Source organism: Myotis yumanensis, unplaced genomic scaffold, assembly GCF_028538775.1.
Source record: "Myotis yumanensis isolate MYYU_CA2020_CCGP unplaced genomic scaffold, mMyoYum1.0.hap1 SCAF_8, whole genome shotgun sequence".
NCBI lineage: Eukaryota > Metazoa > Chordata > Mammalia > Chiroptera > Vespertilionidae > Myotis > Myotis yumanensis.
The window spans coordinates 45,753,838-45,778,427 of record NW_027223759.1 but is presented as its reverse complement, the minus strand read 5'-3'; the positions used below and the strand labels follow the sequence as shown (position 1 = coordinate 45,778,427).

Below are 24,590 nucleotides of genomic sequence, written 5' to 3'. Positions count from 1 at the left end.
GAATTAGGACCTGCTATTTTGGGGATCCATTTTCCAGCTTACCACAGATATATACTACATCATACACATGGGGAGGGGCAACATGACAGCCAGCCTTCAAGATGAGCCTCAATGGCCTGGCCGGTGTGGCTCAGTTGGTTGGGCATCCTGTGCACTTAATGGTTGCCTGTTCGATTCCTGGTCAGGGCACATGCCAGGGTTGCAGCTCGATCCCTGGCAGGGGTGTGTGCAGGAGTCAGCCGATCGGTGTTTTGCTCTCACATGGATGTTTCTCTCTCTTCCTCTCTTTCTAAAAATCAATTTAAAAATCTTTAAAAAAGAAAAGATGGGCCCCAATGATTCTTGCCTCCTAATATTCACACCTTTTTATAGGCTATTCCTACACTGAATGAGAGCTGTCTATGTGACCAAATATAATAGGGCAGAAATTACAGTGTGTGATTTCCAGGCTAAGTCAGAAAGGGCATGGTAGTTTCTGCCTCACTCTCTTGGGTAGATTGCTCTGAGGGAAGCCAGCCATCATGTGAGGACTCTCAACCAGCCCTGTGGAGAGGTCCACACGCAAAAAGATGGAGGTCTCCCACCAACCACCAGCACCAACTTGCCAACATGTGAATGCGCCACCTTGCAAGCAGATCCTTGAGCCCCAGATAAATCTTAAATAACGACTGCATCCTCAGAACTGCCCATCACCCAGCCAAGCTCTCCCACCCACAAAAATTATGAAAGACAATAAATGTTTATTGTTGTTTTACGTCAGTAAATGGTGGGGTAATTTGTAACATAGATAGCAATATGGGAGGGGAGACCAAGTCCCCCACCTCCAAAAAAACCCTACACTTAAAAAAAAAATCCCCTTCTTCTACCCATGCATTTAAGTAAAATTATATATATTTTTTTATTTTTGTTTTGTCTTGTTTTGTTTTTTCTTGGTCATGGTGTTTTCATACCAGCCATGCTCAGGCATTAGGGTGGCCATGCAGGTCTTTTTTTTTTTTTTTTTTTCCCTTCAGGCCAGAGCCATGCTGGATTTTGTTGGCAGTATTGCAAAAGTTCCCCCATTTTATCTGTTTGTTTTATATGTACATAAAGTATTGGCATTGCCTCCTCTCCTCTCTGCTCCGCCATTGGCGAGTAGTACTTTGTGGACCTTGAGGGCTAAGAAGAGCTCCTAGTGGCTAACAGGGCTCAAAAAGGTAAAAAAAAAAAAATAAAAAACCTCTCACCCTTCTCTGCACAGGGTCCTCTCTTAACTTAATGGAGAAGCCTCTGTGCTAAACTGCCTGCCTGCACTGTCAAATTATATATGTTTTTAAATTTTACAGCAAATACCTGGAGCTTATACGATATGAATCTCTGAGAATAAGAAATGGACTGGAGTGGCACACGGCTTTCTGCATTCCAGGGAGCAGAGAGGAAAGAGGTGTCGTGCTATTGTAGTTATCTTGCCTCTTCTTATACTGAGGGATGCAATTAGTGTCAGTCGTTATTGCTTACCCAGTATTCATTTTCCTTTCCTCTAGCAATAGTGTCCCACTTTTCCTCTAGGAAAGCACCCTAGGAGGACATAAAGGAACAAGAGAATGAAAAAGAGCCAGATTTGAAGGCAGGACAGACTGAAAAAGAATAAAAGCCTCTGGGTGCTCTGCTTATGACTTCCATAATCTGTGTAAATCAAACATTAAAGCACCTATGTATGTGTGTGTGAGGACAATCCACTTCTATCCTGAACCTTACAAACCCCTTGGAGGAAAGATGATGTACTGCTCTATTAGCTGTTAAAAAAATCCAAAGATTACTACTGTTTAATGATTAAATATAGATTAATGTAAAACATTCTACAATATGGCGCAATCTATTTTTCTATTCTCTCACCCTCTATGTGGCTTAGACATTAGTCAGCTCAGGCTGCTATAACAAGATGCCACAGACTGAGTGGCTTAAACAACAGAAATCATTTTCTCATAGTTCTGGAGGCTGGGAGTCCAAGATCAAGGTCCCAACATGGTTGGTGTCTCATGAGGTCTCCTTTCTTGACTTGTAGCCTTCTCTCTGTGAAGGACTTTCCTCTACACACACACACACACACACATACACACACACACACAAACACACACACAGAGAGAGAGAGAGAGAGAGAGAGAGAGAGAGAGAGAGAGAGGAAGACATCAGCACTATCAGTTTAGGGCCCCCACCATTTTTACTATATTAATTATCTCCTTAAAAACAGTATCTAAATGCAGTCGCATTGGTACTTATGGCATCAACATATGAATTTGGAGGGAAGACAATTCAGTTCATAGCAGACATTTATTGCTCACTAAATATCCATGCGCTCCCTGACTTTCTTAGGCCCACTACAGTTAGTCAGGGTCAGGTGACTAGTCTGCCAATTGCTGTTAGCAAGATATACATGTTTCACTTCCAACTGAAGCTTTTAAAATATGGTGCATGGCCCTGCCAGAGTGGCTCAGTGTTTGAGCATTGACCTATGAACGAGGAGGTTGTGGTTCAATTCCCAGTCCAGGCACATGCCCAGGTTGTGGGCTTGATCCCCAGTGTGGGGTGTGCAGGAGGCAGCTGATCAATGATTCTCTCTCATTGATGTTTCTATCTCACCCTTCTTTTCTGAAATGAAAGAAAGAAAGAAAAGAAAGAGAGGAAGATGAAAGAAAGAAAGAAAGAAAGAAAGGAAGGAAGGAAGGAAGGAAGGAAGGAAGGAAGGAAGGAAGGAAGAAAGAAAGAAAAAAAGAAAGAAAGAAGGAAGGAAGGAAGGAAAGAAAGAACGGGCTGGTGCATAGCCCTTCAGGTTTCTCTGCTTTTGTCTTGATGACCTAGAAGCCATATATTCTACACTAGAGGCCTGGTACATGGATTCATGCACTGGTGGTGTCCCTCGGCCTGACCTCTGCGCTGCCACAGCCCGGCCTTACCCACCAGCTCGTTGGGCTCCAGCCTGCTGTCTGCGTCAATCCTGCACAGCACGAAGTAGTGCATGAAGCAGCAGGTGGCCAGGGAGGAGCCCAAGCCCGGGCTGGGCTCCTGCTCATCCTAGCCCCGCTGCACCTGCTCAGGTGCACAGAGGGAGTGTCTGAGGGAGAGGCTCATGCTGTCACAACTGTGCTCACCAGCTGTGAGCCCAGCATCTGGTGCCCATCTGTCAGCTGAGCAGAGCTTCCGCTGTGGGAGCGCACTGACCATCAGGGGGGCAGCTCCTGTGTTGAGCATCTGCCCCCTGGTGGTCAGTGCGCATCATAGCTACCGGCCAGTCATCCAGTTGTCCGGTCATCCAGTCGCTCAGGCTTTTATTATATAGATGATGTAGCCCAGATCCTTGAATGACTATGTTGGAGCCTTACCCCCAGTCAACTTTCTGGACATGTATCACGAATTAGAAATAAACCTATGTGATATCAAGCCTTCTAGATTTCAGGGTAAATTTATAATTAAGCAAAACCTTGCACTTCCTGACTGATCATTAAATCTTATTCTTCAACTACAGTGAACTACTAAATAAATGGAAAGATATCCCATATTCATGAATCTGAAGTCTTCCCCAAATGGATCTACGAATGCAATACAATCCCTATTAAAATCCCACTTCTGTTGTTGTTGTTGTTAATCTTCACTTGAGGATATTTTTTCCATTGATTTTTAGAGAGAGTGGAAGGGAGCAACGGGAGGGAAGGAGCAAGGGAGAGAGAGACAGAGTCAGGGAGAGAAACACCAATATGAGAGAGACACATTGATTGGTCACCTCCTGCTGGCACCCTGACTAGAGCCTGGGATGAAACCTACAACCCAGGTACATGCCCTTGAGCAGGAATCAAACTCACAACCCTTTAGTGCTCCAGCTAATGTTCTAACTACTGAGTCACGCCAGCCAGGGCCCTATTGGTTTGTTTGTATGCTTTCTCTTTCTTTCTTTTTCTTTTTTCTTCTGTTTGCAGACTTTCATAAGACAATCCTAAAATTCATATGGAAATGCAAGGAATCCAGAAGAGTCAAAACAACCTTGAAAAAAGAACACAATTTGAAGTTCACATTTCTCAATTTCAAAACTTAGTATAAAGCTACAGTAGTTAAGACAGTGTGGAGCTAGGATAAGGATAGACATATATATCAATGGAATAGAATTGAGAATCCAGAAATAAACACTTACAGTCAATTGATTTTCAGCAAAGTTTAGTCTATTCAACAGATGATTCTGGGATAACTGAGTATTCACATGCAAAAAAATGAATTTGGACCTCTAACTCACTTTATACAAAAATCAGTTCAAAATGAATCAAAGGCCTATATGCAAGGGTTAAACATGACACCAAAAGCACAGGCGACACAAGAAAAAAAAAAGATAAATTGGACTTCATCAAAATTCAAACTTTCATGTTTCAAAAGAAACTATTAAGGACGTGAAAACAACCCACAGTTGGGAGAAAATGTTTGCAAATCATGTATCTAATAAAGGTCTTGTATGCAGAATACACACACACACAAAAAACAAAAACCCAAAACTTCTTACAACTCAAAGTGAAAAGAAAACTAGCCCATGTAAAAATGGGCAAAGGATCTGAACAGGCATTTATCCAAAGAAGATATACAAACGGCCAATAAGCACAATAAAAAGGCGTAACATCATCAGTCATTAAGAAAATGCAAATCAAAGCCACAATGAGATACCACTTTACACCCACTAGGAAGGCTGTGAGAAAAAATAAGAGAAAGATAGCAAGTGTTGGAGAGGATGTGGAGACATTGGACCCTTTGTACATTGCTACTAGGAATGTAAAATGGTGCAGCTGCTTTAGAAAAGAGTCTGGCAGTTCTTTAACAAGTTAAACAGAGTTACTGTGACGCAGACTTTCCGCTCTTGGTTATATGCCCAAGAGAATTGAAAACATATCCATGAAAAACTTGTACATGGATATTCATACATTCTCTTTTGTTGGTTTAATATTGTTTATTAGCACAGTAACAAATGTAGACTTAAGTAGTCGGCATCATATAACCAATCCACTGAACAACTCCTATTCCACACATTACAGTTAACAGCTTAAGGTATTTTACTACAGGTTTTCACAGGTCCTGATTCCAACCTCTAATCTTTTCACAATAAAGCAGATTGTCATATAAAATAAAATACATAATTACTCATTTCCTGTATGGTCTTATAGACACATGTCCATTTAATATATATGAGATGACAGTCTCTAAAAACGGTTAAATATCATTGTTCCTTTCCAAGAAGGGAAAAGAAGTTTCAATTTTTTTTAAGCAAAGAAGTATGTAGCTTTGGAAGGACTTCACATAAAAGGCCATGTGTGCAACCTGTACAAAATTAAGCTGTTTTAAATTTACAGACTACAAGCAACCGAATCCAAAGGTCTATTCTCTGTGCTACATTTCAACTTACATGGCAGAACTAATGACAATTTTAAATGTTGCTAATACCAATTCTGTCTACCATAGCAACATACCTTACATTACAACAAAATCTTAGGAAATAAGACTGAATAATGTCTATTACAGAAATACCCTACTCTCTACCAACTCCCACCCTCCCTCACTCCTTCAAAATCTCTCTGTGACAGACAAATAATGTAAGAATTGTGAAAACCCAATTTGTGTAGCGTATCTCTTGGTCCACTGTTCGGCCATTCTGTCATGTTCTGCTCTGTTGGTCATATACTGAGTGGCAATACTTCTCACCTAGAGGTTGGCAGGATTACAGACTGTAAGAAGTGAGCAGGTAGAAAGGAGGGCTTTAGAATGCTTAGTGCTGGACTCCAATTATCTTTCAGTATGTCCAAGCCAATAACTCCTTGACTGTTATTCCAGTGATAGATTCTTGTCTGAAATGTAACCTTTGGAAGATTGAAGGGGTGTTCCGGTGTAAAAGTGGTATCGAGGAAGAATACACCACCCTCATACACAGATGCTGGCGGCTCCAGGATGGTTGATCTCCATTCATAGATGTTATCACCTTTGGACTAGCACTGCAGTTAGCTGGAGGATCTAAAGCGGAATCTGCCAGTTCCTTCCGAATCCTCTTACTCATTCACTCTGTTTTTGGGGGTGTTTCTTTCTCAGTTTGCTGGTTGGAAGATGAAGATGAGGAAGAGCTGGTGCTGGTCCTCCAAGTGTCATCAGACATGGGAAACCCCCACCTCACCCCACAGACAGCCCCTCTTTTTGTGTCTGGCTCCTTGTGTTGCTGTGGCAGCTGCTCTCATACATTCTTATTGACAATAGCCAGAAAGTGGAAATGATCCAAATGTCCATCAATTGTTCAGTGGATACACGTGTTCTTAATGCTTCCTTATTTTCTGAAATGATCTTTCTCTGACCCAAATCCAGAATCAGCCATTTCTCCAAGGAGTCCTGACTTCTTTCATGATTGAGAAATGAAATGTAAAAACCAAAATCTGGGCACCAGGTGTGTTCGTTGCTACTGAGCTTTAGTTACTTCTGGGCACTGTCAGTGGACAGGGTCAGGTTTTCTGGTACTAGTTTGTTTTTTGTTTGTTTGTTTTTTAAAGCACCCTAGCCCAGCCAGCATGTCTCAGTGGTTGAACATCAATCTATGAACCAGGAGGTCACAGTTTGATTCCCAGTCAGGGCACATGCCTGGGTTGCGGGCTCAATTCCCAAATAGGGGGTGTACAGGAGTCAGCTGATCAATGATTCTCATCATTGATGGTTCTATCTCCCTCTCCCTTCCTCGCTGAAATCAATACAAATATATTTTAAAAACACATTCTCACTTATAAACTTTTAAGATGCTCACCCACCCCACCCCTATACTCTAGTCTCAGGTGAATATTTATAAAGTAGAGGCCTGATGCACAAATACTCATGCAAGAATAGGCCTTCCTTCCCCTGGCTGCTGGCACCACCTTCGCTCCAGCCCAGAGCTGCCTTCCACCTTCACACACTGCCCAGAGGCTCAGAGCATCCCAGCCCGGCCACTGCCATCTTTGTTTCGTCAATTTGCATATTCCCTCCTTATTGGCTGTGAGCACCTCCATCTTTGTTGTGAAGTGACAGTCAATTTGCATATTCCATCTTTATTAGATAGGATTTCCAATGGTGGCACCCCACATACTAGAACCTCAGGGAAGCACATTGCATGATAATCTATAGAAAATGGTGGAACATGTAGTGAGAATGAGAAATAAGCTTTTGTTATAGAACCATTGAAATTTGGGTTCATTTGTTACAATCACATAAGCTAACCTATTCTGACTGTTGGAATAATTAGACACAAAGCACTGGGCTAGGTATATATAATCATTTTAACATAAAATAGCAAGAAGTATTAGGAAATTAAAATCTTGTTTTCTTTCACATACATCAGTAAGGCATCAAAAGAGCAAAAGACCTACCGGAAAGCTCAAACTGCCCAAATTTTCTAAAAGGCACCTGATACTTATATCTGACATAATAAGGGCCAGTCTCTATATAACAGAAGTTGAAAACTGAAGAGAAACGGGTTAACAAGGGTCATGCTTTCCATATAAAAATCACTTCACTAGAATATGAGGACTCCATGTTACTGTACAGATTTATGAAGAAAACAGAATTCTTAATAGAGCCTTGGGCATCTGCTCCTATCATGGAGGGAAAGCACTCCCAGAAGCAAGTAGACAACATTTGCCTAGAACCTGCTATTATTATACTCCGTGCATATGGTAGCTAAAAACTCATTAGTTCTGTCATTCTGGCTGAAGTTGGCAAGCCACCTCCAGAAATATTTTATACAAGCAAAGGGACAGATGGCAATTTCCTTTGTTATAGGATGAGCTGGTCAGGGTAGTGGTCAGGCACATAAAACTCATCCAGATAAAAGTAAAACTGCCCTTCCATAAAGTAATTTATTTGCAGCTTCTGATAAATTAATCTTCATGTGGTTGACTTCATTTTTGTCATCCAAGAATACATTATTAGTCAGATTTACATAATTTCTTTCAAATAAGATTACCAGTGGCCACCATGAGGTAGATATATAATTATTTTAGAGCAGCAAAAAAAGAGGGTAGTCATTTTGCTTTAATCTCTCTCTCACAACTGTTTGTCTGCTTTTCTTTCCAGTGACACATTACCATCCTCTTTCTTTTAGTAAAAATGTCCCTATAATACTTTGAGGCTCCCTACCCTTATCCATGTACTTTGGGTAGAGCTGGCCCCCACATCCATCTCCAGGCCTCGTGATGAATACATGACCCAAACCTGGTCCATCAGAACACTGAATCTCCTGCCCTCATGATTGGTTCAGAGATAAGCATGTCACCCAACTTGGGCCAATGAGAGTTTTCCTCCAGTTTTGCACTGGAATTATTAAGAAAGAGATACTTTCCTTTCAAAGGATGGAATGTAAGCCTGAAGTTGTGTTTGGAACCTTTGCTATTATTTTAGGAGAGCTTGTTGACAATACAGAAGAAAGCAGAATCAAGAGATGCCTGGCTTCATCTTTTGTGTACCTGGATCCAAATAAGCCACCATACACAGGACTTTTTAATTTCCATGAAGAAGCAAATTCCTTTTTGTTGTTGTTTCGTTTTAAGCTGTTGGATTTCTTTTATTTGCAACCATAAGAGTTCTGACTAATGCACCCATTCTGATGGGACAAACAGCCAGAAAAATATAGTTCTCCCTGCTCTAATCTCTATGACTTAGTAATTGAGCCAGAAATGGAATACAAATGAAATTTCTTCCCAATATACCAGTACATTTTCCCAAAGAATCTCAACCCATTTACAGCTCAGAGACCAATATCATGGAGAATGTGAAGCTCTTTGGAAGAACACCTAACACTTGTTAATAGAGTTAAAAATACCATTGACTCATTGACTTTTTCCTGAGAATAGGCTATGTGCTAAGAACTGTATGAGGCATTTTATAGCTTTATCTTATTTAATATTCACAACTCTTTTTATTAGGTTGGTATTATTATACCCAATTTACCAATGGGGGAGTTGAGGCTCAGATAGATGAATTTTCCTGAGGTGATTCAGATCATAGGTGACTGCTTCAGCATTTAAACTCATATCTTTCTGGCTCAAAATCTGTGTTCTTCTAAGCAAAATTGCCTATCTCTTTGCTTATGTCAACATTGACCTTTCTGTCAATGCCTGCCTATTCACCTCTGCTTTTTGGTCTCTCTCCTCCTGGGGTCCCAGCTGCTTAGACCAGAAATGGACACCTGATGTGGGCATCAGATCCACTTGGGAAATTAAGTATAAAATATGGAAGAAAGTTTCACACAGTGGTAGAGTCTTGAGCTGACAAGGCATATATGTTATCTGTAAGACACACTTTTCCAGCTTAAAGAACAATATGGTCTTATATCTTTCATTTTTCCAATAATTTACTGAAGTTCTCAATCTTCTTTTCCAGGACCTCCCCTGTAAGGACTTCCTCCTGAATTGTCCATGACTCTCGGGGGTATTCTTGGTGCAAAAAAACCCACGCTGTCAAACTTCAAAAAGAAAGAATGGGAAATCTGATAGTTCACTCACAGCATTGGTCTGATCCCTACCACCTGGCGTCACACCTCCATACTGCTCGTGTGCAGGATGATGGGTACTTGTCTGTCTTCATTAGCCCAGAGATCAGAGCTTTCCTGACTTTCATTCATTTATTCAGCACATTGCCAGGAGAGCTGGGTTTCACCGAGAACCCAGCTGTCAGAATGTTGTGTTTAGTTCTGGCCACCCTAGAACTCACCCTTCCTTTTTGGTGCCATCCCTTTTGGAAACCGTAGCACTCTGTTCTGCCAGAGGGCAGGACCACTTCCGTTGACCCTGATAGGCTAGTGGATTTCAGTTCTAAGGAAAAATGGGAGCCACATGGCATCCATAATCCAGGGCCAATATCCTGGTCTTAACCTGAGCAAATGGCAACTTCCAGATCTTGTTACTCTGGCTTTGAAGTTTTGGCTTCATTTCCAGAATTGTTTTATTTCTCTTACATTTTTAAAATTCATTAATCCATTTAAAAATGATTCGGTAATATCTTACCCAGCATTTCTATGTGTTTACAGTAGGAAGAGGTTCTCTGTCAACTCTATTGTCAATGTTGATGAATTGGAACAGTCCAGAATCCTCTTTACTCTTCTGTGAAATCATGAAGAAGAAATGAAGAGTCAACTGCTTTCCACCGAGAACCTAGCATTGAGAATAAAAGAATAATATTCCCTTCCAGCTAAAATCACTATGTGGTTTAAGATCAGTGTAATTTAAATGTGACAACATATAGATTAAAAGGTTTCATAAAAGTGAATGATCCCACTGAGACAGGACATGCAACTGTCCACATTGTGTAGAGGATGAGCTGAGACTCAGAAGTTAAATAACTTGCCCAAAGTTAAAATGACAGTAAGCGGGAGAACCAAGACTTTAAACTATGATTCTGAGACCAGAGAGCAAACTTTCCCTACTGTGTTGCCTCTTAGAAAATTGTAATCTTTATAACAAGAAGAGACATTTTAAAAGGTAAAAATTAAAGAATCAGAATACATATACGTAAGGGCTAAATTGTATAGTACAGAAAAAAACCATAAAAGGAGGATATCAGTGTGGGATATATATGTCCCCTTTCATTCCTGTTGAGAGGAACCAAATAGTTGCATGCCAGTTGAATGCATTCCTCACAGAAAGAATTACCTGTCGAGTACAGTTTTGGAAAAGCTCAGCAGATGGCATTCCAAATTAGAGATGCCCACATGGGCTGTGAAGGCTATAATGGATTTCACACGTCTACAGCTATCTCTCTGGCAAATGACATTGCTGTGACAAGGTGGATTTTTTTTTTTTCTTTGTCTGAGGTTGTATTCACTTGTAAAGAGAGACACATCTGCCTTACCTGGATGGGATCTAAATCTGTGTAGACATCAGATTGTGTGTGGTAGTTGACCCACTGATATTGGGTGATTCTGAGGTTAGTGGTACTCTAGCTAATTTTATTGCCCCTAATATCCGCACTTATTTCTTCATAAGGTAAAAAGATCTGATTTTCCAGGGATATATGCTATTTCCTGATGGAAAGCTGATGAGAAGTAAGGAGGCAGAAACCACACAGTAATTTGAACAGAGGAAGTTTAATATAAAGAATTATTAATTATAACAGAGGCTTAGACTAATGAGGGAATGCATAGTAATAAATAAAGAAAACTCTAAGTAATATAGGATGAACAGCTATAAGGAGCTACCACTACCCCAAGGGCTGAGATACAGTAATCACAGAAGAGTCCCTCAATCCCTCTAGGCTGAGAACCAGACCTTGTTGAAGTGGGTGTGAGATGTGAGTCACTGAATAGCAGAGAAGTTTCTCTGGTGCTGCTGGGGGAACTTGCTGGAAATTTGCCCTGCTTTAAAAAAAATGCTGTTGAAAGGCAGGTGTCTTCCTGGAGGTATTCCACTACAAATCTACCTAGGTGGGGTGGCAAGGGAAGCTGCTGGCTGCTGTGTGCATACTGCTTACCATCATGTGCTGCAGAAGCACAGTTGTGGAGAAAACTCATGTATTGCTGGTTGCCAGGAAAGCTACTTGCATTGCAGGAGCCTGCTGCAAGACACAAAGGAACCAGGAAGGAAAACAACTTTTTCCTTCAATGTCTCTCTAGCAACTCCTACTGAAAAGGCATAACATTTTGTCAATTGACAAAGGAAAACATTTAAAGGGCCCATCTACATTTTAGCAGTGCGGGCAATAAATAGTGAATTGGGAGCTGGGAGGCAATAACTTGAGAGCTGGCAAAGGTATCTTACTAGAATGTCTACATACCTCATAATGTGCTGAGTCAGGGGCCCAAGAATAAAGATGGCTTACTGGATGATATCCTTGGTGAACATAGATGCAAAAATTCCTCAACAAAATAGTAGCAAAACTGGATTCAACATGCATTTAAAAGCATTATATAACACTAGAGGCCTGGTGCACGGATTCGTGCACCGGTGGGGTCCCTCGGCCTGGACTGCACGGATCAGGCCGAAACCAGCAGTCCGACATCCCTTGAGGGGTCCCAGATTGCGAGAGGGTGCAGGCCAGGCTGAGGGACCCCACCAGTGCATGAATCCATGCACCAGGCCTCTAGTATGCATATAAGAACTTTGGTTAATCTCTACCCACCCTCTCCTCTCCCCCCTACCCTCTGAGATTCATCAGTCTATTCCATGTTTCCATGCTTGTGTGTGTTGAGTGTTTGCCCCCTGGTTGTCAGTGCATGTCATAGCTACTGGTTGAACAGTCAAACAGTTGCTTAGGCTTTTATATATATAGATGACCAAATGGAATTTATCCCAGGGATGCAAGGATAGTTCAATGTCTGTAGCTCAATCAGTGTGATACATCACATTAACAAAATGAGAAAGAAAAATCATATTATTGTCTCAATAGATGTAGAAAAACAATTTGACAAAATTCAACATCTTTTTATGATAAAAACTTTTAACAAAGTAGGTATAGAAGGAACATATCTCAACATAATAAAGGCTATGTATGACAAACCCACAGCTAATATAATACTCAATGTTGAAAAGCTGAAAGCTTTTCCTCTAGGATCAGGAACAAGACAAAGTATGCCCATTCTTACCACTTCTATTCAACATAGTATTGGAAGTCCTAGTCACAGCAAATAGACAAGAAAAAGAAATAAAAGGCATACTAATAGGAAAGGAAGAAGTAAAACTCATTATTTACAGATGACATGATATTATATATAGAAAACCCTAAAGATGCCATTAAAAAAAGCCATTAGAACTAATAAATGAATTCAGTAAAGTAACAGGATACAAAACTAATATTCAGAAATTGGTTGCATTTTTATACACCAATAATAAACTACGAGAAAGAAAAATTAAGAAAACAATCCCATTTACAAATGCATCAAAAAGCATAAAATACCTAGGGATAAATTTAACCAAAGAGGTGAAAGACTTGTACTCTGAAAGCTATAAGATGAAAAAAATTGAAGAGGATACAAATAAATGAAAGGATATACTATGCTCATGAATTGGGGTGATTAATATTGTTAAGATGAAAAAAACATATATATTGTTAAGATGTCCTTACTACCTAAAGCAATGTAAAGACTCAGTGCAATCCCTATTAAAATACCAATGTTATTCTCAGAACTAGAACAAATAATTGCAAAATTTATATGGAACCGCAAAATATTCTAAATAGCCACAACGATCTTGAGAAAGAAGAAAGTGGGAGGTATCATGCTCCTGGATTTCAAACTGTACTACAAAGCTACAATAATGAAAGCAGTATGGTGTCAGAATAAAGGAGATATATATATATATATATATATATATATATATAGAGAGAGAGAGAGAGAGAGAGAGAGAGAGAGAGAGCCCAGAAATAAATCCTTACTTACATGGTCAATTAATCCATGACAAAGAAGGCAAAGATATATAATGGGGTAAATCCAGTCTCTTCAATAAATGGTGCTAGGAAAACTGGACAGACACATGCAAAAAAAATAAATAAGTAAATAAATTGGACCACTTTCTTACACCATATACAAAAATAAATTCAAAATGAATTAAAGACTTAAATGTAAGACCTGAAACCATAAAACTCCTAAAAGAAAACATAGGCAGTAAACTCTTTGGCATCGCGCTTAGTAATGTCTTTTTGGATATGTCTCCTTAGGCAAGGGCAGCAACAACAAAAATAAACAAAAGGGACTACATCAAACTCAAAAGTTTTGTATAGTGAAGAAGATCATCAACAAAACAAAAAGACAACATACTGAATGGGAGAAGATATTTGAAAATGATATATCTATTATTTGGTAACTCTTTTAGGCTAGAATTTAGAAAAAACCAATCCATTCTCTTTTAAGGAGGCAGAGCACTCTGTGTAATGGACAGAATTCAGGTTCTGGAGTTGGACAGCCTGAGACTGAAGTTTCATTTGGCTCCTTATTAGCTATGTGTGTTTGTGCAGGATACCTAACCATCCCCTTCCCTATTTATTTCACCTATAAAATCATGATAATAATAGTCTCTTCCCTAATGGTTGCTTTGAGGATTGAGTTAATATGCCCAATTGCTTGGAACAATTCCATTTTTCATAGTAAGTGGTTGATAAATGGTAGCTATTTTTATTAAAATCAGACCCTGGAAAATACAGACACCAGAGGGCTATAAAGGAAGACAAGGTTTCATTATTTGGAAACCCAAACCCTCATGTGCTCTAATTCTTGATTCTTTTGTCTTCCAAAAGACACTTTCTGCATGCATAAAACAAAGAGAGAGTAAGGGTAGGGGCAGAGAGAGGGAGGGAGGGAGAAAGAGAGAGAAAACAGGTCTCTCATCAAGTATTTTCTCACTCTCTGAGTAACCAAGTGACCGACTTCTGCTCTATTTTCCTATGCTCCTGATTAGGCCCTACTTAGCTGTAGATCCCAACATTCTTTGATTTCTATAGTCATTGGCAAGAGGAATCTCCACCCTCTTCCATTGACATTTCCTCAGAGGAGAGAGAAGCTCTGTTCTGATTTTATTATGTAGCAAATGATTGATAATGTGAACAGTCATTGTGCCAGTTTAAAATATGCCCTCTATCCTGACCCTAAACAAAAATTTGCAAAAGATCCTCTCTTCAAGTTGCTATGCTTAAAAGGATGCACCCCACGAGGCTTTTTCTCCTATTCATGGACCCCAACATGCAGAAGAGGGACTGGGGGGAACGAGCCTGGGAAAGGGAAGCCTATGGCAGCAGGGACAGGGCCCATTCATGGACCTGAAATAAAGAGGAAACTGTGGCAGAACAAAGACCTAAGAGTAGAAGTGAAAGGCAGATTTTGGCTGAATATAAGGTAAAATTTCCCAATAGACCCATTCTAAAACAAGATAGGGGCCATACTAAGTAGTGATTTCTCCAAAGACAGACATGTTCAGGTGCACGTGATGGATATTGTAGAGCAGATGCATTCATTGATGGGTAGAGTGAACAAGGTGACCTCTAGACTTTCTATGATTCCATGGCACTTCATGGGACAAAGGGACAGCTATACTCCGACAGTCTTACAGAGAGCCGCTTGATAATGGTTCCTTGTTCAAAGGCTCAAGCATAAACCAATTGTTCTTTGGGTATCATGACTCACCAGACATTGTCAAGGCTTTCTGTTATTTAACTTCTTAGCAAGCCAGTATCAATTATTATTCTGCTTTTGCAAAGGAAGAAACTGAGATTCGGAGAATTTAACTTGCCAGTCTTAATTAGAATCTAGTCTTGTCTGTCTTTAAAGGCTATATTCTTAACCATTTTACTGAGCTACAACACTGATTACAAATGTGTAAACAAAATCTATACAAACTCAAGCAAACTTTAAAAGTAATTAAACAAGTTTGGATAAATACATTTGTTCTTAACTATGTCACTAACAGCCAGTCCTTAACAACATCTTAATTTTTTTCTCTTCTATTCTTCAGAATTGTTAAAGTTTTCAGACCTACGGCATGCTATGAATAAATCACTTTTTAAAATTCATAGTAGACATTATAAGGTTTCTCCTTCTGTGTATGTTAATTCAGAATTTTGAATAGTATGACTTCCATGTCTTTAATGGCATCAATCTTTCTCTAATATCTCTTTTCTTTGCTTTTTCTTCTTCCTCTTCAGAAAAAATCATGTTCTTCTAGGGAAGGAAAAAATTTAACTTCTACCCTTCTAGGTTCTGTGGCTGGTCTAAGAACTAAATGGACATAAAATAGATTAACAGGAGGGGGAAAAACAATTTTAATTACATCTGTATGCACGGGAACCACATAAAGATAATAAGACTCACAGGCAGCCACACAATTGAGATTTATACCATCCTGAGCTAAGGAAAGAGATAGGGGTTTGAGGTTTCTAGGTGAGGGAAGCAAGTTATAGACGGGTAAGAGGAGGAAATGTGTGGTAAGTAAAAGATGCCTTGTTATGCAGATATGTCTCTCTGGTGAAAAAAAGTTATCTCCTGTAGCAACTCTCTTCCAATCCAAGCACCCTTTCTAATGAGATTTCCTTTATAAATATAGATTTCCCCTATAAATACTTTCTTTTAGGCAGGTAAGGGGGGTAGTAAAGAGCTTTTCCTGAATCTGCTGGGTCTTCATGGCCTTCAGCTCAAAATAATCCACATGCCAAAGTGGCACATTTTGGGGTGGTATGATCTAAACCCCTTCATTCTCTTCCTTTTTTCCCTACCACTATCCAAAGTCTATGACTTACTTCATTGTTGACTTTTTAAAAAATATATATATTTTATTGATTTTTTTTACAGAGAAATAGTTAGGTGAGAGAGAAACATCAATCAGCTGCCTCCTGCACACCTCCTACTGGGGATGTGCCTGCAACCAAGGTACATGCCCTTGACCGGAATTGAACCTGGGACCTTTCAGTCCGCAGGCCAAAGCTCTATCCACTGAGCCAAACTGGTTAGGGCTCATGGTTGACTTTCAATCAGAAAAAATTTACTCTAACCAAGTTACTAATTCACTCAGTTAACTTATTCCTTCACTTCTCAATTAGCTTAAGTGACTTTGTTGCTAAAACCTGTAGTTTTACAATCTGCTCTGGCCAACCTGCACCTTCTAAGAAACTTTTTGTTTAGTTGAAACATTTTAAACACTTCTTACCAGAATAGAACCATTTAAAAAGAAGTTATACCATGAAAAAATTATAGGTATAGGACTATAGGTAGTCTGTACACCTCATTTGGTTTATATTTTCAAAAATGGTGCTATTGATAACACTGATATCAGTTGAAACTGATTTCCCCTTGGTGTTATGGCAAAATTTCCAGAAAATGCATTTTATTGCAGGAGCGTTGGTGCTGTGGCTCAGGGGAATTTGTTCCCAAAGCTGAGTGCTGATTGCAGCAGGGTTCTGTCTCATACAGGGCACTCAGTTTTTGTTCCCAGTTCCCAGGCTTTTTGCAGGCTTTTGCATCCCCCCTCCCTCCATGACAATGGTAAGGGGAAGGTGAGACCCCGTGCAATATAAGTAGTCAGGGAAACAGGTTTTTCAAGGCTAGGGCATAGGCAGGAAGGGGGTTGGGGTGAGGAATGCGGCTACGTGCAGATGTTCAGCTATCATCCTTGGTTATCAGGCGATGAGATGATGTTGCTGAGATGATGTTTTGACTCCTGGTGGGTTGGCCTGACCCTGCTTATTGGTTCTGCTTGTTGGATTCATAGCTGAGTCACCTCCTCAATTGCTTCACACAGGCCTTGAAAAGAAACTTTAAGAACAACTTAACTCCCTATTCATACATAAGAGACTTAACCCCCTATGCACGTAAGTATATGTGTTCTAAGATTTAAGATAATATGATTGCTTTTCAGATTAATTCAGGTGCTCTATCTATCAGACTCCAAGCCCCCCCTATCATTGGAAGTGATACTGTTGTAATTAAACTACTTATTAATGACAAGAAAGCAGCAAAAGGAAGGCCAAATACCACAGGCATGTCATTTGGGCAGCTTCACCAGGAAGCTAAAGCTTTACTCTCCTCTGGGAACCGAACCACTGGTCTATGCCCTGCAGATTACCGAGGGAAGGCACTGGACAGGAAGGAGGATGGATGCATGTGCAGTAAGTTGGGGTGATGCCAGGAAGGTACTTGTCAGTCACACCTGGGAACAGGTCATTGGCTGGAATGGGTGTGACCACGGCGAGGGCATGAAGATTTAGAATATTTAATCTCCTAAACAAAGATGTTCGCTCTCTTGTGCTCTCCTGCTCTTGGTTCCTCTTATTCTCTTGAGACTCATTGCTCAGAGTGAGCTCTCCTGCGTTCACCATGGGCCACGTGGACCCCCACATACAATGGACTAATGGACTGAGCTAGCCTGATGCTGATTTGGACCCGGCTGCACATGGAACAGAAACTCTGGACACTGGCTTCGCTTTTAGCTTTACTGAAACCTCAGCTACACTTCTTCTATGACTGGAATGGGACTTTGGAAACCCAGGGATGTAATTCCACACAAATAAAAATCAATCATCACCCAGCTGGTGTGGCTCAGTGGTTGAGCATCAACCTATGAACTAGGCGGTCATGGTTTGATTCTCTGTTAGGGCACATGCTCAGGTTGCGGGGTTGACCCCCAGTTGGGGGGTGTGCAGGAGGCAGCCAATCAATGATTCTCATCATTGATGTTTGTATCTCTCCCTCTTTCTCTCCCTTCCTCTCTGAAATCAATAAAAAATATATTTAAAAAAATAACTCATTCTCCCATGTGTAAATTCTTTTTCTCAAAATATTGTAAGGACCCCACACCCAGTAACCAGTGGGGAAGAGAATGCCCCAATTTCTCCAATAACAGAAGCCATAGAAAGGAGATGAAGCATCCAACTAAGGGCCTGAAGCCAATGATTTCATGAAAGTTAGGAATTCATTAAAATGAAAGAGGTGACAACCTGGAAGGAACTTTAAAGACAATCAGAGACCCATTGCTTCTATTTTACATTCATGGGACAGCAACTTCATACTTCACATTCAATACATTATATGTTTAATGCTGAATAGCATAGAGTTTTTTTAAAAAATATGTATAATCCAAATAGCAATTCACCACACACAACTTCAATTTTCATGATAACAACATATAACAAGTCTTTTTCATATTCTTCAAAATTTGTTCCTACTATTTATGGTACAAAAGCAAAAATGGAAGAATCATTATATCTTGGGCCAAGTAACTGAAAATAATTTCTAAAGGAAATTTTGGGAAAGTAACTTTGGGGAATGTTTTGGGTACCTGACTCAGAAGTCTGTTAAATTGTCTAACGTCCTAGCTTTACTAATCAAATGAATGGTGTTGGATTGTGGTATAATAAAAATATATATTTGGTCTTCCCCCCTCCCCCACCCCCCCAGTTCCTGGCACAGAGCTCCTAAAACCTTTGGAATTTCCTGAGTTATAGGAGTGTCTTTAGTTATCCCTAAGGAGCCACTTTAAAACTTATTCGAATTTATGCTAATGAGGTGACTTAGAATAGGACCCCTTGATAGTTTCAGGATGGGGAGCTGCTCACAAAAGACCAAGCAAGTGGTTAGAGAGTTGGGAAGGAAAGGGGACTGGAGAATGAATTCCATCACCAGTGGTCAATGATTTAATCATCCATGCCTATGTAATGAAACTTTAATAAAAACTCAAGAACAATGAGATTCAGGAAGCTTCTGGGTTGGTGACAATGGTGTGCTGGGAAGGTGGTGTACCCAGAGAGGGTGTGGATGAAAAGGGGCCACATACTAAACCTGACAAGCTTAGGAGAGGCCGGTGTGGTTGTCTTACAAACTCAGAGACCTAAAGTAACCACATAGATGATCTGACATGAAAACTTTTTAAATAATATCAGGTCATGGAGGGCAGTCAGATCCTAAGGTTGTTTTTTTCCCTAACCAAGACCAATCTTCACCTTAACTAAGCCTGTCTGTTATCTTTTTGAATCTAGGATAACATTCCTGTTAAACATACTTTTGTAATAACAAAGTAATTTTCCTTTTTCCAGACCCCTCAAAGCACAGGCACCTCTCTGCAGAGATCACAGCACCCTTCATTGTTATTAATTGTTGGCCGTTAACTATCCTGTACCCATCTATGTAAAAGAAGTATGTGTCAACCATTTTACTTTTTATCCAACCCCAAAGACTCTCTCCCTCCCTACTTTACTTCCTCCCGACTCCCTAGTCTATTGATTGTAATGTAGGGTGCAAGCAGGGTGCAGAACTGCCATTTTCTGGAAAATTATCTCAATCTGTTGAGATTTTGCTTCCCAGCAATTGTAGTCAGTTTGGCTCAAATAAACTCACAAAAGTTATCCACAGGTTTGAATATTTATTTTTTTAAATATATTTTTATTTTATTTCAGAGAGGAAGGGAGAGGGAGAGAGAAAGAGAAACATCAATGATGAGAGAGAATCATTGATTGGCTGCCTCCTGCACATCTCACACTGGAGATTGAGCCTGCAACTCGGGCATGTGCCCTGACCAGGAATCGAACTGTGACCTCCTGGTTCATAGGTCAACACTTAACCACTGAGCCATGCCAGCAAGGCATGTCTGAATATATCTTATGTTGACAAGGGCATGGAAGCTCTGCACCAACCCTCACCCCACCTCCAATATATTTTCCTATGCCTCTCTTATATTTGGCTGTTCCTGAGTTGTATCCTTTATAATGTTAAAAATGACTGTAGGGGAGGAACAAACATTCCTTTACCCTCAGGTTCTTTTTGGTTGGTCTAATAATTAAATAGACATGAGACAGATTGGTAAGAGAAAATAACCAAATTTAATACATACATATGTATGGGAACCCACATGCATGAGAGGTTCAGAGATAGAAAGAGAACATGGGGCCCTCGCTGGTTTGGCTCAGTGGATAGAGCATTGGCCTGCAGGCTGAAGGTTCCTAGGTTTGATTCTGGTCAAGGGCACATACCTCTGTTGCAGGCTCCCAGCCCTGGTTGGAGGCATGTAGGAGGCAACCAATTGATGTGTCTCTCTCACATCGGTGTTTCTCTCTCTCACCGTCTCTCTTCCACTCTCTGTAAAAATCAATGGAAAAATATCCTCAGGTGAGGATTATAAAAAAATAAAATAAAATAAAAATGAAATGAAATGAAATGAAATCTATAAAAAAGAAAAAAGAAAGGGAACCTGGGTATGTAACACATCCTGTCAAGGGATGAGACATTCTGACCTTGGGGGCTTCTAAAGGTCATTGCAGGATGATAAGAAGAGCAGACCTTTAGTAAATAGAAGCTTGCCCTGTCCAATAGATAGGTTTGTGGGTGAAAAAGGGCTCACATACTAAGCCTGACAAGCTCGGGGAGGCCTATATGGCAGGCCTTATAAACTGAGACACAGAAAGTAACTCAACAGGATGGTTTCAACATAAAAATTCCTAACTAAAAATGAGTCAGGGTGGGTAGTCATGTCCTAGGCTGGTATCTTCTTCAAGAAAGGTCCATCTTTACCCTAACTGAGCCTGACTATTGCCTTTTGCATCTATGATAACATACTTTGGAATGTTGGAGTAATCCCTTTTTTTCCAGACCCCTCAGGGCACAATCTCCTACCAGGAGACCACAGCACCCCTCGTTGTTATTTTCTTGCCCAAACACCATCTCTATGTGCTGTAAACGTTAACTGTTAACTATCATTACCCACCGAAGTAAAAGTATGTGTCTATCTGTTTTACTTTTTATCCAATCCCAGAGATCCCTCTCCTCCCCCTTGCTTAGCTTCCCCCCACCTCCCTAATCTACCACTAATGGATTTTACCCACCCCCATGTCTCCTCCTTTGTATAAAATAAGCAGTAAAACTTCATTCTCTGGAGCCTTTTCTCAATCATTGAGAGTTTGCTGCCCTACAATTGTCATCAGTTTGGCTCAGATAAACTCATAAAAATTCTCTACAGGTTTGGATGTTTCTTAGTACACTGACAGGTCATCAGAAGATACCTTTGATAATCTCTTATTGGCAAAGTCTCCAATTCAAATTCTTCCAGGTAGTTAAGGTGAGGAGGGCAGAGTTTCTTTTGAGCCTGAGGCGAAAGTTGCCTTTAGCTCAAAACAATCTGTATATCACAGAGGCACATCTTGGGGCGACTCATTCAGGACCTCCTCACGATTAAAGAAGACCATTTAGGTGATACAAATAAACTCCATTTAACACTTCATGAAGTGAGCAGGTTGTCTCCATTGGTCCAGAGAACTACAAAACGGGAGAGGGGGAGGCAGGGAAGCATTGACTCCAGCCAAGGACACATGCCTGAGTTGCGGGCTCAATCCCCAGTAGGGGGCACACAGGAGGCAGCCATCAATGATTCTCTCTCATCATTGATGTTTCTATCTCTCTTGCCCTCTCCCTTCCTCTCTGAAATCAATAAAAATATATGAAAAAACAACAACACTCTGGGTATTGCCTAATTGTGTTTCTGTTCGCAAACCTTAAGACCCTCGGATAAATCTTTGTTATTTTTTTCTAGCAAAGCCTCCAGATCCTTTTGAGTTTGTTCAATATAACCAAGTCAGACAGAGTGCAGGCAGCCTGAGGACCTGGGACTTGCAAATGGTGTCTGAAGTGGAGACACTCTTGATGGACTGAGCTCTTAGCTTATGGGGTCTGCACAAACTCTGGGTAGTTAGTATCAAAACTGAGTGGAATTATAAAACACTCAGCTGGTGTGGGGGAATTGTAGACTTGGTTTGGGAACAAGTTACTTGTTGTTGAAAGGAGCTACACATTTGGTATCAGAAAAAACTACATATGGATTAAATGTTTTTGTCTCCCCCCAAAATTCATGTTAAAAATCATAGCCTACAATGTGATACCATTAGGAGGTCGGGTCTTTGGGAGTTAATCAAGTCAAAAGGGTGCTGCCCTCATGAATGGGATTAGTGCCCTTAAAGAAGATGACCAGAGCATTCTATTTGTAACATGTGAGAATACTATGAGAAGTCAGCAGTCTGCAACCCAGAAGAGGGCCCTCACCAGAACCCAAACATGTTGGCACCCTGATCTTGACCCCAGCCTCCAGAACTGTGAGAAATAAATTTCTCTTGCTTATAAACTAGCCAGTCTAGCAAGATCCATTTTCCCCTAAATGGTCAGTTGATTTCATATTGTTGCATTTGTTAACACTATGTTGAACTGCTTGTTTTTCTTGTCTGTCTGACCTACTAGACTGTAACCATTTGGAAGATTGAGATGGGCCTCAGTGCATCTGTATTCCCAAGACTGCAACTCTGGTTTATATGGGCCTGAAGCTTACACAATTTGGGCTGATTACTTTTTCTTATGACAGTAATTTATAAGATCATTTTCTGTATTGATAACTCAGAAAATTTTTTATCCAGCGTGGTTGATCAATATGTTTTATATCATTGATAATTTAGAAAAGCTGCTTCTTTCAGTTTCCCAACTCATTATTGATAAGCCATATACATTTCTAGGCATGTTATCTTATTTCATCTGTGGGCTGTAATATTTCAGGGCATTTCAAGTTATGTTGTGCAGTGACTAATCTTAAATATCTTTTTAATTGACCATCCTCATATTATCCAGTGTACCATCAATGGTCCTGCACCTGCAGGCCACAGCAGCAGGTAAGTTGGCCAATTGAAGGATGGGGTGGCCAGCAATAACTTAGCTATTCACATAAATGACTACTGACCACATATATTTATCCCATTAAGCCCAACCAAATGTATTCCTAACTTAATTTCCCTTAAATGAATCTGAAATTACCTTGAACTCTCCAAAAACATATTGAGGTACTACCCAGCCTCTGGACCCCTTTCCCATGTTTGTGAAATGAATGCTAGTTTATGAGCCTTGGTGGGAGATAGTGCCTGCTTCTCACTTTCAAAGCTGAAAATGTTAGATTCTCATTTCTCAGGTTCCTTAAAGGAAGATTGGGTCACAGTGTGTGCAAAGCCAATGAGAAATACCTATTTTAGACTTTGAATAAGTGATTCAAAGAAATATACAATTGACTCTTGAAAAATACAGGTTAGAACTGTGTGGGTTCACTTACACGTAAATTTTTTTCAATAAATACTGTAAATGTATTTTCTCTTGCTTATAATTTTCTTAATAACACTTTATTTTCTCTTACTTTATTGTAAGAATATAATATACAATGTATATAATATATAAAATATGTGTTAATCAACTTTATGTTATTGGCAAGGCTTCCAGGCAACAATAGGCTATGTAAGATTTTTGGGAATCAAAAGTTATATGTGGATCTTTGACTGCATGGGGTGGGAGAGTGTCCCTACTTCCTGTACTGTTTAATGGTCAACTGCATATTGCAGAGAATGTTTTGTTTGTTTGCTTGCTTGTTTGTTTTCGCAGGAGCGGGGATGGGGTAGGTGGCATCAGCAGCAACATCAGTGTTGGTACATACTTTTGGTCATGGTCCTAGCAACTTCCTTATTCTTACCCATTGTCAAGCCTGGTATTTATAGGGGTTACTCATAGTGTTCCAAAAAATGTCTTTCTCTCACGCTCCCTTTAATATAGAGATATATCGTTGTTGTTGTTTTTTCTTAAATCAGTCAGAATTGGTTTCTGCTGGGTGAAACTTGTGACCAAATTGTAGCTCTGACACCTTGGTCACAAGTAAACTGCTGTTTTCAGGGGCTTGATGGCACTTTGATATTTTGAGTACTTTTTAGTATTTAAATATAACATTGTGTAGCATTTTAAACTTTAAAAAAGGTGACATCTGTTATGATCATTGATCCTCAGAGTAATATTGAAATAATTGGGATACATATTATGAACCCAATTTTATAGCTTAGGAAACTGAGGCACAGAAAGCCAAAACGCTCTGCCCAAGTAACAGAGTGATGTAATGGCAAAGCTGAGAATGTTGAAATCCAGTCCTAGACCTTTCTCTTCTTTCTTTAATAAATCTAAACTGTGAAAGCAAAGAAAGGCAGAGAGAAAGGTGCAGAATCATAACTCAAATCACATGAAGAGCAGAAAGGTCAAGACGAGCATTAAAATGACACGGGGCAGCTGCTTCTGTCAAGGCAGCCCCAGACTCTGCAAATAGGACCTG

At 40.1% G+C, this 24,590-nt stretch overlaps 1 pseudogene; it reads right to left on the bottom strand.

The window, feature by feature from the left end:
- Positions 1-5,571: 5,571 nt before the first annotated feature.
- Positions 5,572-6,154, bottom strand: LOC139015480 (ubiquitin-conjugating enzyme E2 E1 pseudogene; annotated as a pseudogene).
- Positions 6,155-24,590: the final 18,436 nt, after the last annotated feature.